Here is an 18,263-nt window from a genome sequence, read left to right as displayed (position 1 = left end):
ATGCCTTTAGAACAAATTCCAGGGACTTTAAATGGCCTTTAAAATTATAATTCCCACAAATTATGCTTGTTTAACTAGCCAGTCAGTTTGCAGAGTTCCCCTGTCAATCATAATTGTTTTAAAGTCTCTCACTGATAGTTCCAACATCTGGATCTGCTCTGAGTTTACTTACTTTACTTATTCTCTTAAAAATGGGTTGTTTTTCGTGTGTGTGTGTGTGTGTGTGTGTGTGTGATACACATGCTGTACACTGTATGTAGAACACTTGAGTCTGAGGTAAATACTCTTTATGCTTGGTAATAGGCAAACTCCTTCTTTGGTCCAGTTGTAAGTTTGAGGGGGTTCAGTTAACATGATGAGGAATTTGAGCTGTGTTGAGGGTATTTTGTTGCCTTTCATGAACCATATGTTTTCAATTCTTTTAGTGGTAGGCTATTGTATCTTGATCTTAGAGTGTCTACACTAGATATCTACATTATTGGATTTAACAGAAAACAATAATCACCTTGATCCTTTATATTTTTGAAGTGTTTTAAAATCTTCACAGTGCTATTACAACTGTTTTTTACATTGCTGACCTTTGCTCTTCTAGCCATACCATATATTTGTATGAGGGATAATCCCCTATCTCCTGATCATTGTTCTTAGCATGATGAGACAGTCTAGTCTTGGTGAAACATTTTTTCACTACCTTCTCTCCTAAATTTATTTTCTATAATCTCAAGGCTATGAATGTGCACAGTTTAAAACACATTTCCACAAAATCACCCGTGGATACCAATGTTCTCTTTATTTCTCTAGACTTCCAGGCATTTTTTTCCATATGCTTAGCACTAAATACCATTTTTTTTTGAAAATTTACCAGTTTTTAAATCTGTTTTCTCTTCTTTACCACTAAATAGAGGCTTCTCTTTTCTAGAATTAAGAGAGTAGGATTAAACTTTTAAAAAAACTTTTACCTTCTATTCATTTTTTGAGAATAGGATGTTAACAACTGTGCTGAAGACAGCAAAAACTGTTCTAATTTTATAAAGATTAATCTGGTTCTAACCCTATACACAGAAGCAGTTAAATAATTTATTTATAGCTCCCTTGAAATTTGCTTATTGTTAGAATCTTCTCTCTAGTTACTTAGGACAATTCCATTTGTATATGAGATCTCTCTCTCACTAGATATAAAAAAAAGTATGTCTTCTCTTAAGTGACTTTTTGGAAGTTGTGGAAGTAGGAGTGTTGGCACCCCTACTCAGCATCTCCTCTACCAGCTGACTACAGCCACCCCCTTGCTACCATGAAAGTTGGGTGCAGCCAACTGCTCCTTTAGAAAATTGCCCATGGCTGGACAGGAGCCCCCTCATGCAGGAGTTTTATAGCTACCCTTCTCAGAGAAAGACTGACTGACACAGAGATAAAAAAGCCATTCAATTAGTCTCAATACAAGACCAACTGTATAGAGCAATTCTTTTTTCTTTTACAAGATTTGTTTATTATTCATGAGAGACCCACACAGAGACAGACAGAAACATAGGCAGAGGGAGAGGGAGAAGCAGGTTCCTCGCGGGGACCCCAATGTGGGACTCGATCCCGGATCCTGGGATCATGCCCTGAGTCGAAGGCAGACGTTCAACTCCTGAGCCACCCAGGCATCCCTACAGAGCAATTCTTTTGTCAAAAGTCCTATGGGACCAGGCTGAACTATCCCCAGTTGAGACCACATCTTTGATTAGCCTTCTTTCCTTGTACTGCTCTGCTTTCCTCATTTTTCCTTTCAGAGAGCACTCCCACCATAAATCATTTTCTCAGAAATCCTTGTCTTAGGTCATTTCTTTTTTTTCCAAAGATTTTATTTATTTATTAATGAGACAGACAGAGAGAGAGAGAGAGAGAGAGAGAGAACGAGAGGCAGAGGGAGAGAGAGAAGCAGGTTCCATGCAGGGAGCCTGACGTGGGACTCGATCCTGGGTTTCTAGGATCAGGCCCTGGGCTGCAGACAGCGCTAAACTGCTGAGCCACTGGGCTTTTCTCTGTCATTTCTAAGGAATCCAATCTAAAGCAGTTGGTATTGGAAGTGGTCTTGAAAGCAGACACAAATGAGGGGAGTCTGGAGGTGGATCACTTTTTGGTCAGATGTCAGTCACTGGCTGTTTAGATAGACCCTAGAATGATTACAATGATATATCAAACACAATTGTTAAGATTTTTCAGTCTGGTAGACTAAGTATCTGAGAGGTTCATGGAAAATAGTAGCTGTAAGGACTATAGAATTTGTGAAGTGCCATAGTTGAGGACAGAAAATGGCAGGCTCAGCTCTATTTAAAGCTAAGTGTGAGACTCCCAGGGCCCTTGTTGGCAACATTAAAGATACACTCACTCTCTGTAGTCAGAGGACTGACAGAGTGAAGAACAGATACAGAATTTAATTATAAAAGTAATGTAATTTCAAAGAAGGCTTGTTCAGCCTTGTCTGCTCTCCTACTCCAAAGCCAGGGCCCTGATGGAGAATGAGTGGGACCCTCAGTCTCAGTATGATGATTTCTGAGTAGACACAGTTGAAAACTTTGAACACCCAGATTCCTCTGAGCTCTCTTGATCTGCAGAAATGACACACTCCCCTTTTGGAAGGTATGCTCCCTCCCTTTCTTTAGGACTGTCAGAGCTCTCAGATAAGGCAAAGGCCTTATAAGACAATGCTATCTTCCTCAGGATCTGCATCCATCTTTTCTCCTTCCATCAGATTCATAAATTAGGTTTAATATTCACATAAACTAGGGAAGAGCTTAAACTGCTAACAGAAGAGTGATACCTATCAAATTTTCTGCAAGAACTGACTAGCAGGCACTAGCAGGCACTGGAAGAGCCTGTCCAGGAGTGAGTCTAGAGGGTGATGGATCAAAAGGGTGGTTGGAACTCAAATCTGATGAAAAGAGTGTTTGTTGATATGGAGCCACTCCCCCATCATGCAGAATTAAAACCTTGGCAAGAGTCCTGGGGAAAAGGTCTAATATACATTGTTTTCTGATCCACAGAATTTTGAAAAAAGTGATAGCCTTTATTAAATTAAGTAGAAATGCTAAAAATTACCTTCAAAGACTCAGAAGGTAGTGATTAAAAGGCTTGGAAATGTAGAAATGTGTAATGGGGCCACTAAATTAGACTGAGAAACCTACCAGTTGGCCATACTGCTTGGGAGGCAGGCCTGGAGGATACTCTGCTCAGCAAGATGATAAAAATAATATGGTTAGGGAGGACATCAGCTGAGGCTGTTGTTAGGAGATGCCATTACAGAACTGGACTTCCTGATGGTAAGGGGTTATGGGGAACCAGAATAGGAGAGGTTGCATGACAGCATTTAACTGATGCAAAGTGCACATACTTCCTCTATTAAATAACAAGGTCAAAATGGCAAACAGGACTTTGAACTGCACCTTTGGATATGGAAAATAGAACACGGTGTTCACGGGGTAGGATATATAGGCAACCATTAAGAGTATTGCTTCGTGTATGTAATTGAGAGAAATCAAGAATGAAGGAGGAGGCTCAGATCAGGTACTCCAGTGGAGTCATGATCCCTTTGCCCCATCTCCAGATTTGAACCAGCTCTCAGCTCCAGTATCATCAAATAAAAGAGTGTGAAGCACCAGGATTAGGACCCTGTGATACCACAGCAAGTATATTAAATATGCTTTCCCCAGACTTGCCCCTAAAGCCTACAGTCATTTACTCGGGTAACCATCCCTAGGCAAAGTGGACTCAGATAAGAGCTGTAGAATATAGTATGAATTGAAGCTTATACTAAGGGATGTAAAGCACTATCAATGCTCTCTTATTAGGGAAACATGTGAGAGCAAGGTAATTAATGGAGTTTGGATCCAAATATCTCACAGCAGTTTCACTGGATTCATCTATTTTTAATTTTTGCTCCTCTGTTTGTTTCTCCATTTTTCTCTTTCTCCCTTCTCCTTTCCTGTCCTCTTCCATCCTTCCAATTTCCAAACTCTCTCTGCTCCTCCATCTCCCCCTCCCTCTCTCCATCTTTCACACACACAGATTGCAAATGAACACTCATTCTACATCAGGCCTTATGCTAGGCACTGAGAATTCAGAGATGAGGTCCAGGATCTTCCATCAAAGAGTTCAGAGTATAAGGAGGGAAGGGTTGAGTCACGGAGCAGCACATTGTGGGATAGGGTCCTTCACAGTCATGCACAGGGGTGTGTGTCAGCATAGAGAGAGAACCTCCAACTCAGTCAGGAGGAAGTAAAATAAAGGAATGATTCTCAGAATCAACCATATTTGATTTCATGTTTGAAAAGAAAAGTGAGCATTATCAGGCAGAAAATGGGAAATCCCTTTTTTAATCCATGATTGATTTTCATTTTTATTTATTTTTAAAATTTATATTTAATTAACATATGGTGTATTATTAGCTTCAGAGGTAGAGTTCAGGGATTCATCAGTCTTACATAATACCCAGTGCTCATTACATCCATACCCTCCTTCATGTCTATCCGCTAGTTGCCCCATCCCCCCCACCCCCTCCCTTCAGCAACCCTCTGTTCCCGATGCTTAGGAGTCTCTTATGGTTTGTCTCTCTCTTTCTCTCTAATTTTGTCTTGTTTTATTTTTCTCTCCCCTTTGTTTTTATACTCTTTTTTAATAGGGCCTGACTACCGTCAAGGTTAATCTCCTGGCATGTATTCCTAGTTATGTTAATAGACGTTTCAGAGTAGATCCACTTGGTGTTCAATCAACTGTGAGGTGGTTCAGAAGGCCATCTTGTAAGCAGATACTTCCGCCTTAGGAGTTTGGATTCTAGAAAACAACTGGCTTCTGCCAGATTATATTATTTCTATTTTCTATTTCTATTTTCCTAGAGCTTTTTGGAGCACTCCAAGATGTGAGCTGAAAATTGCTCCAGTTAGAAAAGCTATAAATGCAGAAGAAAAGCTTTCCCAGGAGCCTAGATTCTTTTCCTGATTCCTCTCTTGCTTTGGAAGATGATTAATGGAGAAACATGAAATTTATGACCATTATTAAGCTCAAGTCTCTGCTCTACCATTTCTGAGTTGTGTGACCCCAGGTCAGATATCCAGCCTCTCTGACTATTACAGGGTTGACCTCTGAGGAGACTGGAGAAAATTAAAAATATGATATTTAAAGGAACAGGTACATACCAAATCCTCAATCCATGCCAAAGATGGAACGGCGATTTTCTATGCCTTTCATAGATAGTCAGTCTTCATGCCAGAAATTAAACTTGGGTCTGACAAATTATAAGGCAGAAAGTGGACTGAGGAGCAAAAGGTACAAGGCAAAGTATAGGTTTCTGGTAATATTCACTGAAAATTCTTTAGATTGCTTGGGCCTCTTAAGAGAGGAAGGTGGTGCTGATGAAGCAGTGCTTCTAGAATATTATGTGTGGAGACATCATGTAAGCTGTCTGGTAGACCTCACTGAACTATGGGGTGAATTATCCAAGTGAACTCATTGAAAAAAATTGGTGTGCACAAGTATGGTGTTAGAAGTTTAGGGAGACTGGAAAACAAAAAAGAATTAGGAAAAGATTGACCACATTTAGTGATATGATAAATTGGCCAATCTCTTACTTACTTGGGGGTTATAATGATGGTTCTTTCCTCTTGAGTTAAAAGTGTAATTTTGAATAGGAAATTGGAGAGATGAAGGAGATGGAGGATAGATGGTGAATAGATATCAAGATGACTTAAGATTATGAAACATGTAAAGGAAAAGAGGTACCAGGGGATTTGACTGTGTACAAAGGAATGTACTTAATGTTCAAAAAGATGACTCCATGTAGAAGCCAAGGGAAGATTCATGGAGGCAGGGCCTGGAACAGAGGCTGGGCTGGTCCAGCTGGGAAGAGTAAATGCAGGCAAAATCCTGAGACAACTAGTTCAGTTGGCTGACAAATAGGACAGAAAACCTGGGGTCTGATAGGAAAGGATAAAAAATGTCTTTAAATATCACAGATAGAACAAAACTGCATTAAGAGTGAAATTTACTGTTTGGTAACAAATACCACTATTGCTGAGAACACAGCACCAGATCTCATGCTGATGACTCTGAATACATTGTTTGTCATCCTCACAACGGCCTTGCTAAGAAAAAGTTATTATCTTCACTTTACAGATGAAGAGTAGGAGGCCCACGTAGGTTAAGAAACACAGCTTGAAAGGGACAGAGGTTGTATTTGAACTTGAGCCTATCTGGTGCCAAAGCACCACCCTGGTGCTTCCTTCCAGACCAGTGTTATTGCAGGGTGCTCGCAAATATGCGTGCACACCAACCGTCACCAACACACTGCAGCAATAATAGAGCTAAATTAATTTTTTTAAATTTTTGTTTATTTTTTATTGGAGTTCGATTTGCCAACATATAGCATAACATAGGGCTAAGTTTAAATGTATGCAGTTGCTGCTCTGATAAAGGAAATGCTCACCCGTTGAGAAACATTGCTGATTTGGCAGTTTGGTATGAATTTTCTCAACTGAGGGATTTTAAAACAATCCATTTTATAACTTTTAGTGTCAGGTAGAGGGTTTTCATAATTTACCATTTAAGAGTCCTGCAACTGAAGTCCTGCGTGCTGCCTCTCTCGAGCTGGTCACATTGGTTTATGTTGTTTGTGACCTGTAGACCAATAACACACACAAAGTATGCACCTTGAAGTCCTTCACAGTGTGCAAAAAGGCACCGTGCACTTTATAGAGACGTGTGAATATGAGGTGCACAGAGGAGCACATTATGGGATGACTGAAACGGAAAGGCAAATGTGCTGAGATTCAGGTCCTTATTAACTAAAATCTGAATGCTCTTGACTAGAGAGATCAGAGGTTATATGAGAAGCCTTTTGGTTGAGATAGTTTCTGCTTGATTATAGGTATCTTCATTCTATTTATCTCATTTTTAAAAATTTATTTATGGTAGTCACACACAGACAGACAGAGAGAGGCAGAGACACAGGCAGAGGGAGAAGCAGGCTCCATGCACCGGAGCCCGACGTGGGATTCGATCCCGGGTCTCCAGGATCGCGCCCTGGGCCAAAGGCAGGCGCTAAACCGCTGCGCCACCCAGGGATCCCTATTTATCTCATTTTTTCAAGTAAATTAATATTAATAAATAGCTACTGTTACCACCCACCTTTTCAAAATCCAGAACCAGAACCTTCAGAGACCGCGATTAACCAAGCCTCACAGGTGTGCACCTTCTCAGTAATGTGTCTACACCTCCACCTAGTGGCCGCTCTGAATGATTCAGCGGTGATACCTGGGAGCTGTCAGGGACGTCCTAAGAAAAAGTGAGAACCAGAGAATATGTTCATTTTCTGGAGTAGGGAAGGAAGAAAGAATGAAATAATGAAAGAATGGAGGGAGAGAGGGAGATAAGACAGAAAATAAGAGAAAAAAGAAAAGGAAAAGAAAATTGGGGGGGGATTTTTTTTTTTTTGAAAACTTGAAAATAGACATTTCTGAAGCACAGTAGATTTTCAAAAATTGAGGGAGGTCGACAGAGAGACTCACTACCTGAGAATGATAACAGTGTGTATTTCCATGAATAGGAAAACAGAACTGAACTAATTGTTAAAAGCGAGATTGAGGGATGCCTGGGTGGCTCAGCGGTTGGGCTTCCACCTTCGTCTCAGGGCGTGATCCCGGGGTCAGGGATCGAGTCCCGCATCGGGCTCCTTGCCTGGAGTCGACTTGTGTCTCTGCCTCTCTCTGTCTCTCTGTCTGTCATGAATAAATAAATAAAATCTTTGAAAAATAAAAGTAAAAAAAAAATAAAGCTAGATTGAATTATGGCCTGAAGAAATTAGAATAAATGAAGAAGATTCAATGTTATATTGATTCCCTCCAGAAGACCTGAGGACCTAGGGACAAATACTGGGGTCATAGTTAGAACTATAAAACCCAGATTGTTATGCCTGAGAAAACCAAGTTCTCAGATACATATTTAACCAGGTTTATGGTCTCTGTGGGGATTATGGGTGGTAGAATTTAACCTGTTTTTATGGATATAATGAGTGCTATTAATTATGTAACCACAGCCTGTGAAGTCCACACCATGGAGCAGGTGTGTCATGGGGACTTTGCTGCCTCCATCTTCATCACTACCACGTAAATGAAGTGTTGTGCCCCAGGTTAAGGCTAAGGAAAAAGGAGAGGCAGAGATGCTGAAGAACTTGCCCATGCTGTCCTAAGTACCCAAAAGATAAGATGGGATTCAAATTCAGGACTGTAATTCTAGATCCTGTTCTTTCCACTACATATTCATATTGCTTTTCTTTGAACTACATGCATTTAAAATTTAATTTTAATGTTTATTTTAAATTGTATTTCTTTGTTGAATTATTAATAAATTCACATGGTATAAAGTTCAAAAAGTACAGAATTGTAAGAGCAAGTAAAAATCAAATCAAAACAAAAAGTAAAAAATCAAATCAAAACAAAAAGAGCAAGTTGAAAGCAATCTCCTTCCCTCCCCAGCCATCCAGTTCCTCTGCCTTAAGGCATGCCTCTCTTGCCAGCATCTTCTATATCTTTTCAGGGTATATTATCCATGTGCATGATGACCAAATGTTAACATCAATTTAGTACGCCTCCAACATTATAGGAAATTGTATTTGTATGGCTAATGCAGAAAGTCACAAAAGGCTAATTTAAACATCTTAATCACAACTACCTTGCTTGCTCCAATAGAATTTGCAATTCAGTCAAAAGTTAAGTATAGAGGATTTTCAAAATAAAACGTTTGTTAATTCACCATTCAGTCATTTGAATAGTTTTGAGTGACTGCTAATGTAAGCTTTAGAATGAATGCTTAAATTTTCTCCAGAGTTTGTATGGATTCCCAAAACTGACTTGAAAAGCTTCCAAATTATCCAGAGTCTGTTTTCCATCTCTTTCTTTTATTAAAAAAATGTTGTTCTTATTCCCAGATCCTTTTCTTGGTTATTAGATTGACTCTTAGCCAGTCAGGTTAATGTTAGCTGGAGATACCCTCATCAAAAGAGTCTGAGCCAAAAATGCCAGTCTGGATTTTATTTCTGGATGTATTATGGGAAAGCTAGCTGGTCATTTCTCCAACCAAATGCCTCAAAGTTTTTGAAAATGCTCTAAAACTCTTTCCCCACATGTTGTTTTGTCAGTATGAGTCCAGTTTTCACATGCAAAGTGAATCAGATTCACCGCACTCAGTTTTACAGTGCATTTTTGCAAGAGATCCCATTTTTAGCCAAGTCACAGCTGAGCTTTACTTTCAGCTAATTAGTACTTGTTCTCAAATTGGGCAGTTCTAACCCAAGCTAGGAGATGAGATGCAATTTACTTCCTCTCTACTCTCCTAAAATTAACTAAGCTGTAAAATGTGAGTGTTCCCTTGTTTTCCCCTTTGTCTGTCCCAGGGTTTGGTTCCATCATAAAGAATTCAACAGAACTCAGGATGTTTCCGCAAATCTTGCTGTTCTGATTTGAAGAGTAATGGAGTTCTTCCTTTCAAAATCTCAGCCCATTGGTTGCCAAGCAACCATTAATTTATCATAACTAGCTAATATTTAAAATTATACATGATAATTAAGTAGAACAGTATGCTTTTCATATTCCTAAATATATACAGCTTTGGCCAGATCAGAATGAATATGATTGGTTTTGCGGTACCAGAAACAAGTCACAAAGAATGCTTCTGGAGATTGAAAGAAGAGGGAATCTGACTATTCCCCTGTCTGAGCCCCATGGCTTTAGAAATTACAGTGATCCATGAGGGCCACACAGTTAGACTGCCCACAAAATTAGAGGAATTCCTAGTACTAGAAGATCCTTCTCCCTAAAGAATGTCATGACTTAGGAATAATATACATAGGGCTCCCTTGAAAGGGCCCAACTACACTTTGATTAACTTGGTTATGCTGGTCCTTTTAATCCCTGCCTTTTTGTATAAAGACATCTCAACATGTGTGTAGCCAAATTATTAAAGGAGCTAAATTTAATAGGATAGAAATAAGAAATAGCTTTATTTTTCTTTCAACCTTTGCTTCCAACATGCTCCATCAGATCTTTCTTCCCTTCTTCTGTGTGACATTTAGGGTAGATCCTACAATTTTCCAGTCACTTTTCTTACAAAAACAGCTTCATATTATTCATGAAGACCTATTATTAGGTGCTAAACCATGCATCCTAGTCTATATTAGAACTTCAATGTTTCATCTCATTTAAAGTTTTTCTTCCCCCCTGGTCATGTCTGACCTGAACCTCAGAGACCTGCAGGTGGAGACAGGAATGGTTTGCTCTCTCACCCCTTCTTGTTGGTCTCCTCCAATTCTCCATCTCTGCCCTGAGTCTTCTGGTGTCAGGATAGGGAAGAAGAGGTTAGAGAAAGAGACTGCAGTCCTTGTATCTTGCCTGGAGCTGATCATCCTTTTCTGTACCTACTGATGCCCTTTGTGGGGCAGGGGTTCTCATTGGGTACATTCTTATATATTCTTATATATTTCACATTGCTTAGTGACTCTCCCTCCAATTCCTCCTCTGCTTGTTCAACTTAGAGCCTCTCAGTGCCAGAATGTCCTCATGCAAGGAGGTAGCCCTCTTTGACCAGGAACCTTCAAGATGGCTCATACCTTCTGTATCTATATGCCCCTTTTGCCGTATCAATGATAGGAATGCAGGCTTGTTATCATCCCCATCTGTGATGAGGCAAAGCTCTCTCTGTTCTCTCAAACTCTGAGGATAGGTGTTCATTTCTTCCTAGAATTTTATCACCATGCTGCTCCTCTAGTGGCACCAGGGTGGATCTGTGGGGTTTGGCATCCAATCAAGGAATGGAATAAATAACACACTACTCCTTCATTTCTTATCTCTATGGGGGTGTCACCTTGGAGAGTACCTTTACCTACCTAGGGTTTGTTGGGGTGGGCAGAGCAAGGACTACCAAACTCTACCCCTTTGAATGTCTTCCCACTAGAAACTGCTTGTCTTTTGTTTTCATAGCCTGGTTTGGTGGTATAATGAAGGTCATTCCATTTTTTAAAAAATGGACTTCATTTATTTATCTTAAAGAGAGAGAATGAGCAGGAGGAGGGGCAGAGGGAGAGAAAGAGAGAGGGAGAGAAGCAGACTCCCTGCTGAGTGTGGAGCCTGCTGTGGGGCTTGATCCCATGACCCTAAGACCATGACTTGAGCCAAAACCAAGAGTTGGACCCTTATCCAACTAAGCCACGCAGGCACTCTAGGTCATTCCATTTTTAATAAGTCTTGCAGAATGGTGTCTGGTATTTCTCCTTTCAATTTTGTGGTACATTAATACCTATTTCCTGAGTTTTGGCCTTTGAAGTTCTAGGACAAGAAAAAGGACCCTTTCAATATGTCATTATGTAGGCAATCAGAAAATGAGCAACATTTCCCCAACAGAAGCAAAACCATGGGAAGGTATGATGTTGCCCACCTTGGAGTGCACCAATTTTACTTAGGTGACTTTGGTTTTCTTAGGTTGAAAGCTAGATGGAAAGTTCAGAGTTGGGACAAGGTCAGGGATCCCATAGAGAGAATGAAGATAATGAGAGTAGAGCTGTGATAAGGTAGCTGAACATGTGGCTGGCAGATACACAAAAACTAGAAAGTCTGGAGCAGAATCTGTAGAAAAAGTAAAGGGAAATCAAGTTTTCTTCTTCCATCCTTGTTCTTATTCTTCAAACCCACTCAATGTCATTCCACTGTGTTGGACTGGGTCCTCCAAGAAGTAGACACAAAGCAGCATCCGAAGTCCAAGAAATTTCTTAGGGAAAATGTCTATGAGGAAGAAAAGAGAGGAATCCTGGGGCTGGGAAGTTAGGGAGAGCCATTAGATCATCATACAAGTATGAGCATTGTGAAGGAGAGAGGGCAGGTGAGAAGGTTGGGTGACAAAGTCTGACACAGTGCACCATCCTAATAAAGTTCAACAAAGCGTTGGGTTATTCTTGAACCTAACTCACCCATCTGAGCTGTCCTAAACGTCCCAGGAACAGAAGACCTGCTTTAGTACCCCGCCACCCGCAATCATCAGTGGGGAGTAGCTATGTGATGCTACAACGCAGCATGAAAAGCTTTTCAGAGCACAGCAGCTGGGGCTGTTAATCAGTTACAAACCCTGCTATTAGAGATATTAGAGGTGCATTTGCATGGCTACTTCACACTCTAGACAATGAATGAATGAATGAATATGCTTTTTTCTTCTTTCTTAACCATTAAATTACCATTCATTTATATTTCCTCTGCAGCCAAGTTTCCTGAAATAGAATTACACACCCATTGTTATTACTTCCATACTTTCTATTCACTTATTCACCCACAGCAAGATGGATTCTCCTCCCCATTGTCCAGTGAAACTGCTCCAACCAAGGTGAGCATTGACTTCCCAATTGCCCTATTCCAAGGATTGAATGAGTTTGGAGTACAGAAATAGGGATAATACTTGTGGATACAGGGATGTGGAAACAGCCAAAAATCTGAAGGAGGAAAGGGGGAGCTAAAGATGTGGAAGTTTTATAAAAAAGACAAGAAAAGAAAGAGACAGGGAAATTAAGGAAAAGTATGGAATTTAAAAATAACTTCTGAGTGTGCCTAGGTGGCTCAGTCAGTTAAACTTCTTCCTTTGGCTCAGGTCAGAGGTCCACGTTAGGCTTTCTGCTCAGTGGGGAGTCTGCTTCTCCCTCTTCTCTTTTCCCTCTGCTCGATCTGTCTCTGGCATTCTCTCTCAATTAAATAAATAAAATCTTTAAAAAAATTTACTTTTGGGATATTGGAAAATCTTTTCAGACAGACAGTCCAGGAAAACTCTTAGGAAAAATTATCAAATCTGCCATCTTCTGACTGATTTCATATTAGCCAAGACATTAGTATCAGTTTTTGCACTTCCTAGAGGCAATTTGGTTAATTGGGAAGGGATTGTTGCCTGTGGGCTCAGAGTTTATACAGGACTTCCTTTTGCTCAGACCCTCTTTTTAGAGTTTCACCTTCTCTGTGCTCCTGGTGAAGAGATGGATCACAGATTACATGTTTCATGAAATGGCATATCTTTAATTTAAATGTATATACTTCTCCAAGTCTGAGTAAATGAATTAAAACTTCTGGCATGTTAGCCAATGCAATTAGACAAGAGCCAAAAATGCAGGTGTAAAATATTAGAAATGAAGATATGAAAAAATTAACCTTAATTTCAAATAACTTGATTGTATATTTGGAAAAGTCAAGAAGATAAACTAAGAAACAGTAAGGTAACTCAGTAACATGGCTGGCTATGAAATTTATACTCAGATATCAAAATCTTCACACATACCAAAGGTTCCAATTAAAAGAAGTGATGGATGAGAAGGACCCCATTTACAAAAGCTTCAACAGCAAAGAAATAATAATACATTACTAGGAATAAAGCTGAGAAGGTCAAGATTTACATAAAGAAAACTTCAAAATATTCCTAAGAAACATAAAAGAAATGTGAACAAATAGAAAGGTGGAATCAACAAACAAGGATATCAATTCTCTCCTAACATTATCCATAAGAATATATAGTTCCAATTAAAAAATCAGTTGTAGGGATCCCTGGGTGGCACAGTGGTTTTGCGCCTGCCTTTGGCCCAGGGCGTGATCCTGGAGACCCGGGATCGAGTCCCGTGTCAGGCTCCCAGCATGGAGCTTGCTTCTCCCTCTGCCTGTGTCTCTGCCTCTCTCTCTCTCTCTCTCTCTCTGTGTGTGACTATCATAAATAAATAAGAAAAAAAATTTTAAAAATCAGTTGTATTCCTTTTTTAGCTAGACAAGCTGATTAAAGTTTGTATATGGAAAATAAGCAAGAAAAAATAGCTAAAAACCATCTGAAAGAGAAGGGTGAGGAGGAACTAACCCTGTAAAACACAGTATGTAGCTATAATCAAAACACTCAAGTATTGCCATTTGGGAAAAGTGGATTATTTAACATAATGGAGAGACAATTAGGTGACCATCTAGAGAAAAAATTAACTTGCATCCATTTCTGCCTATCAGAATAAATTTTAAGTTTTAAATTTTAAGTTGGGCAGAGGTTTAATTGTAAAAATTAAACCATAAATTGAAATAGGAAATAAAAGAATATATAAAGGAATGGATAAGACCTTTCTAAGTATAACATAAGCATAGAAGTAAAAAAAAAAAAAAAAAAAAAAGATTGACAAGTCTGACTTTATGAAGAACTTTTTGAAAACCAGTGTGGTTAATACCACCCAAAACAAAGTAAATAGACAAATCACAAACTGAGAAATATATCTGGGATGAAAGGTTGATTTGCCTAGTGTATACAGAACTTCTACAAATCAATAAAAAGGAAAAGATGGGCAAAAGATAAGAACATATCAGAATATCATCCTCTTTGCTTATAAGGAGATTAATGCAATTTAAAATGACATTAAAATACCATTCCCACTTATTAAATTGACAAATATCAAAACACACCATGGGAAAAAAGGTAGTATACCATGAAATAACCTGCATAAAGGCCAGTTTTGTAATATCTATCAAAGTTACAAGTGCTTTTGTACCCTTTTATCTTAGCAATTCTTCCTCTAGGAATTGTCATTCACATATTCTGCCACAGGGATATTATGTGTATGTATTTGGTTATTAAAATGCACCATTGGTTGTAAAAGCAACAAATTGAAAACAACTTAAATATTGATGAGTGAGGAAACAGTAAAATAAACAATGGCACATCCATACGGTAGAATAATCTGGACCAACTGAAAAAGGAAAAGCAAAAAGAGTGATCCCTTATGTATATATATAAAATAATGTGTGTGTGTGTGTGTATATATATATATATATATATATATATATATATATATATAATGATGGGCAAGATATTTTGCCAGGTGTAGGACATGTGTTTAATACATAGCCATTTGTACAAAAGAGAAAAATGCATTTGTGAGAATTTGCACATATATGCTTAAAATATCTCTATAAACTATAGTAGAATATTGATAACATTGGTTACCTGTTGGGGAAGGGAAGTCAGGTGGCTGGGGAACAGATGGGGAGAAAAATGTTTTAAAGTATTTTTAAAATTTTAAGCCACGTGAGTATATTATGTTTTCATGCTTTAATATTTGAGTATTGTTTTGTTTTTTCTTTGATATTCCAGCGCTTAAAAAAACTTTGTGTTTAGGATACTCTATAATCCAAATTCTCTATGTGTGATATATATATATATATAGTAAGATCTTGTTCATCCAAAATTCAACGAGAGAATCACTTCACCTTTCCAGAATCTGGCTAGGATCAGGAAATAACAAAAGAAGCCATCAAGCAGGCAACATAAATGTCCCAAAGTCCATGTACAAAATAAAACCTAGGCATTTTACTCAGCGGAAGTCCATTAGACTTCCTTTAATCTATTTATTTATTTATTGGAGGCAATTTTATTAAGCTGGATAAAGTGGCAACTCATAGAAAGTAGACAGGGAAGCCCTACTAAAAGCACTCAGCAGTGCTAGTTCACAATCTAAGAAGCATGTTGGGGAGAAGAAGCACACAGAACCAAAACAAGGACCAAAGACAGCAGGATACGGATTCATTAGTCCAGACACATACCTTCTCAGAGATTGTATCCCTATGACTGTGATGTCCTAACAGTGGTCTTGAGGAACCAGATTCACATTCAGGTATGCTAGGTAGGATCTGTTGAGATTGGGTTTTATCCTAACTTTTAAATGAAATAGGAAATCTTTTGATGATAGAGTTTAAAACAGGCTCTCTGGAAAGTACAATGATGTATTTCAGGTAGATGGTGTTTCGGAGTATATTTTTAAAAACACTTAACTGGAGACATCATCAAAAATTGCAGAATTACTGGTCACAGATTCCTTTATTTAATGAACGCAGTAAAATTCCCACACAAAGCCTCAATGGATAAAAGCATCAATATCTAAAACTGACAGTAGATATGAAAAAATGAGGCAAGAAAAATATTTTAGCACAATAAGATAATTTCATAGACTTCTAGAAAAAATGTCTAATTTCTCTGTAATGGAATGACTTCAAAAACCACGATCAAAATGTAAAGAATAGAAAATATCTATTAGCAAAAAAAATGAGAGGAATTGTAGCAGTTAGGACAGGTTAGAATGAAAAAGACAGTAACTTAATGATTAACCATAATAGAGTAATTAAGAATATTGTTGGCATACTCTTTGACCCAGCTATCCATTTCTAGGAATCATTTTTCTAGTTATACTCACACAAGGGTACAGAGATATATTCACAAGAATATGTGTACCCCTGTGGGAAATGTACACATACGTATCATTTGCTTTGGAATAACAAAGCTAGAAGACACTTTGATGCCTACTAAAAAGGGACTAATTAAACAAATTATGTATATCCACACAATGGAATATTATGCGTCCATTAAATAGAAGGGAATGCTTTGTATACTGATGTGTAAAACTGAGTACTTTAAAATAAATAAAGAAGAAAAAGAAAGTTGCAAAACATCATTATGTACTTTTTTTATTATTTTAAGTTTTAATTTAAATTCCAGTGAATTAACATACAGTGTAATAGGCATTTCAGGTATACAATACAGTGATTTGACATGTCCATACAATACCTAGTTCTCATCAGGACAAGTGTAATCTCCATCATCTATTTCACCACCCTGTCCCCCACCTCATTATGTATTTTGAATCTGGGGAAATGGGCAAAGGCCAGAAATTCACATTTTACTTCACATTAGCTATCTTATTTGATGTTTTAAGAATTATTTGTTAATGCTTAAAAAGAAAAATATTGTTAACCTTGAAAATCCCAATTGAGGGATATATTAGTAAATGAAGCCCTATGTAGTAAAAGTATAATTGGACTAAAATGAAGTAATAAAACTGACTGGACTTGAGAATGGTGTATAATAATCTGCCTTGGGTTTAAAGAGAATCCCTGAATAGGTGATTTCAAATCAGCAAAAGTTATATAATGAATAGGGACTGTTTTGTTTGCCTAAAACTCCTTCCTCCCTTCCCTGGGGCAGCCCCCCCGCCCCTCTCTTGGGAAAGGCTTCTTTCCTTTTTGCAAACATTTGGCTTAAACAATATGCAATTTTCTTTTCAACTCTATGCTCCTGATCACAAATGATGGTCGTAAAGGAAGCACCTACCCCAAGCTAAGCCAATTACTTAAAGACCACCAACTTACCCCAATTGTAACTGGTGATGTAGGTATCTCCCTGACCCAATCACAGCCCTTTCTTGGCATTTTTCATACTGAACATGAGGAGAAGGAGAGTCATTACTTCTTTGATGGTGGGAATTAAGGAACATGCATCCCTAGAGCCGTCACCACCTATGTGGAGGAGGCCAGTTGGCAGAAGAACATGAAGACAATATTAGAAAGAAGCTGTGATGAGAGATGGAGAGAACATGATCACAGTTATTCTTCTGTCCTGCTTCCTTTCTTGCAGTCTCCTTTTCTGACTAAATTAGTTCAGGTTGGGTTTCTGTTCTTCACAACCAAAAACATACTGGCTAATAACAGAGAAAAAAAAAAAGGACGATTTATTAGCTCCCACCTTTCATTTCAATGGCAGTATAATGATGATATATGAATCTAAAAAGGAGCTGACAATATTCAAAAGATTATAAATTAGGATGCCTACAACTTTTAGAACCTCAATTATAAAATCCTGGAGTAGGGAAGTATTTGTCAGCTCTTAGAAATATCTATTCCCCCAAAGACCATTTTTTAAAAATAACTGATCAATCACTTGGAAAAAAAAGTAGAATGATATTTTAGAGGTCCAAAGGCCAGAGACAGATTTTTTTTTTACCACATATTTTATCTCTAAGGATCATTTAAAAGTTATTTTTAGCAGCTTACTGCGTGGGAAACTCGTATTGAAAAGATTTAATTTAAAACTCTGACAGCTACTCTAGGGTGGATGTCATGGTCAATATAATGCTGGACTCAAAACCATATGTGAAGTCAAGAAACAGAATGAATAAAATATACATTCAGACATGAACAATTAGTGCGAAACTTTGTGTAGGAGCAAGAAGTCCAAAGTTTCTATTTTGGATGTTTAATATAAATAAAGATGAAAATGGGATCCCTGGGGTGGCGCAGTGGTTTAGCGCCTGCCTTTGGCCCAGGGCGCGATCCTGGAGACCCGGGATCGAATCCCACGTCGGGCTCCCGGTGCATGGAGCCTGCTTCTCCCTCTGCCTGTGTCTCTGCCAATCTCTC

The sequence above is a fragment of the Canis lupus genome, chromosome 15, assembly GCF_048164855.1.
Source record: "Canis lupus baileyi chromosome 15, mCanLup2.hap1, whole genome shotgun sequence".
Lineage (NCBI taxonomy): Eukaryota > Metazoa > Chordata > Mammalia > Carnivora > Canidae > Canis > Canis lupus.
Note: the sequence above shows the minus strand (reverse complement) of the source record.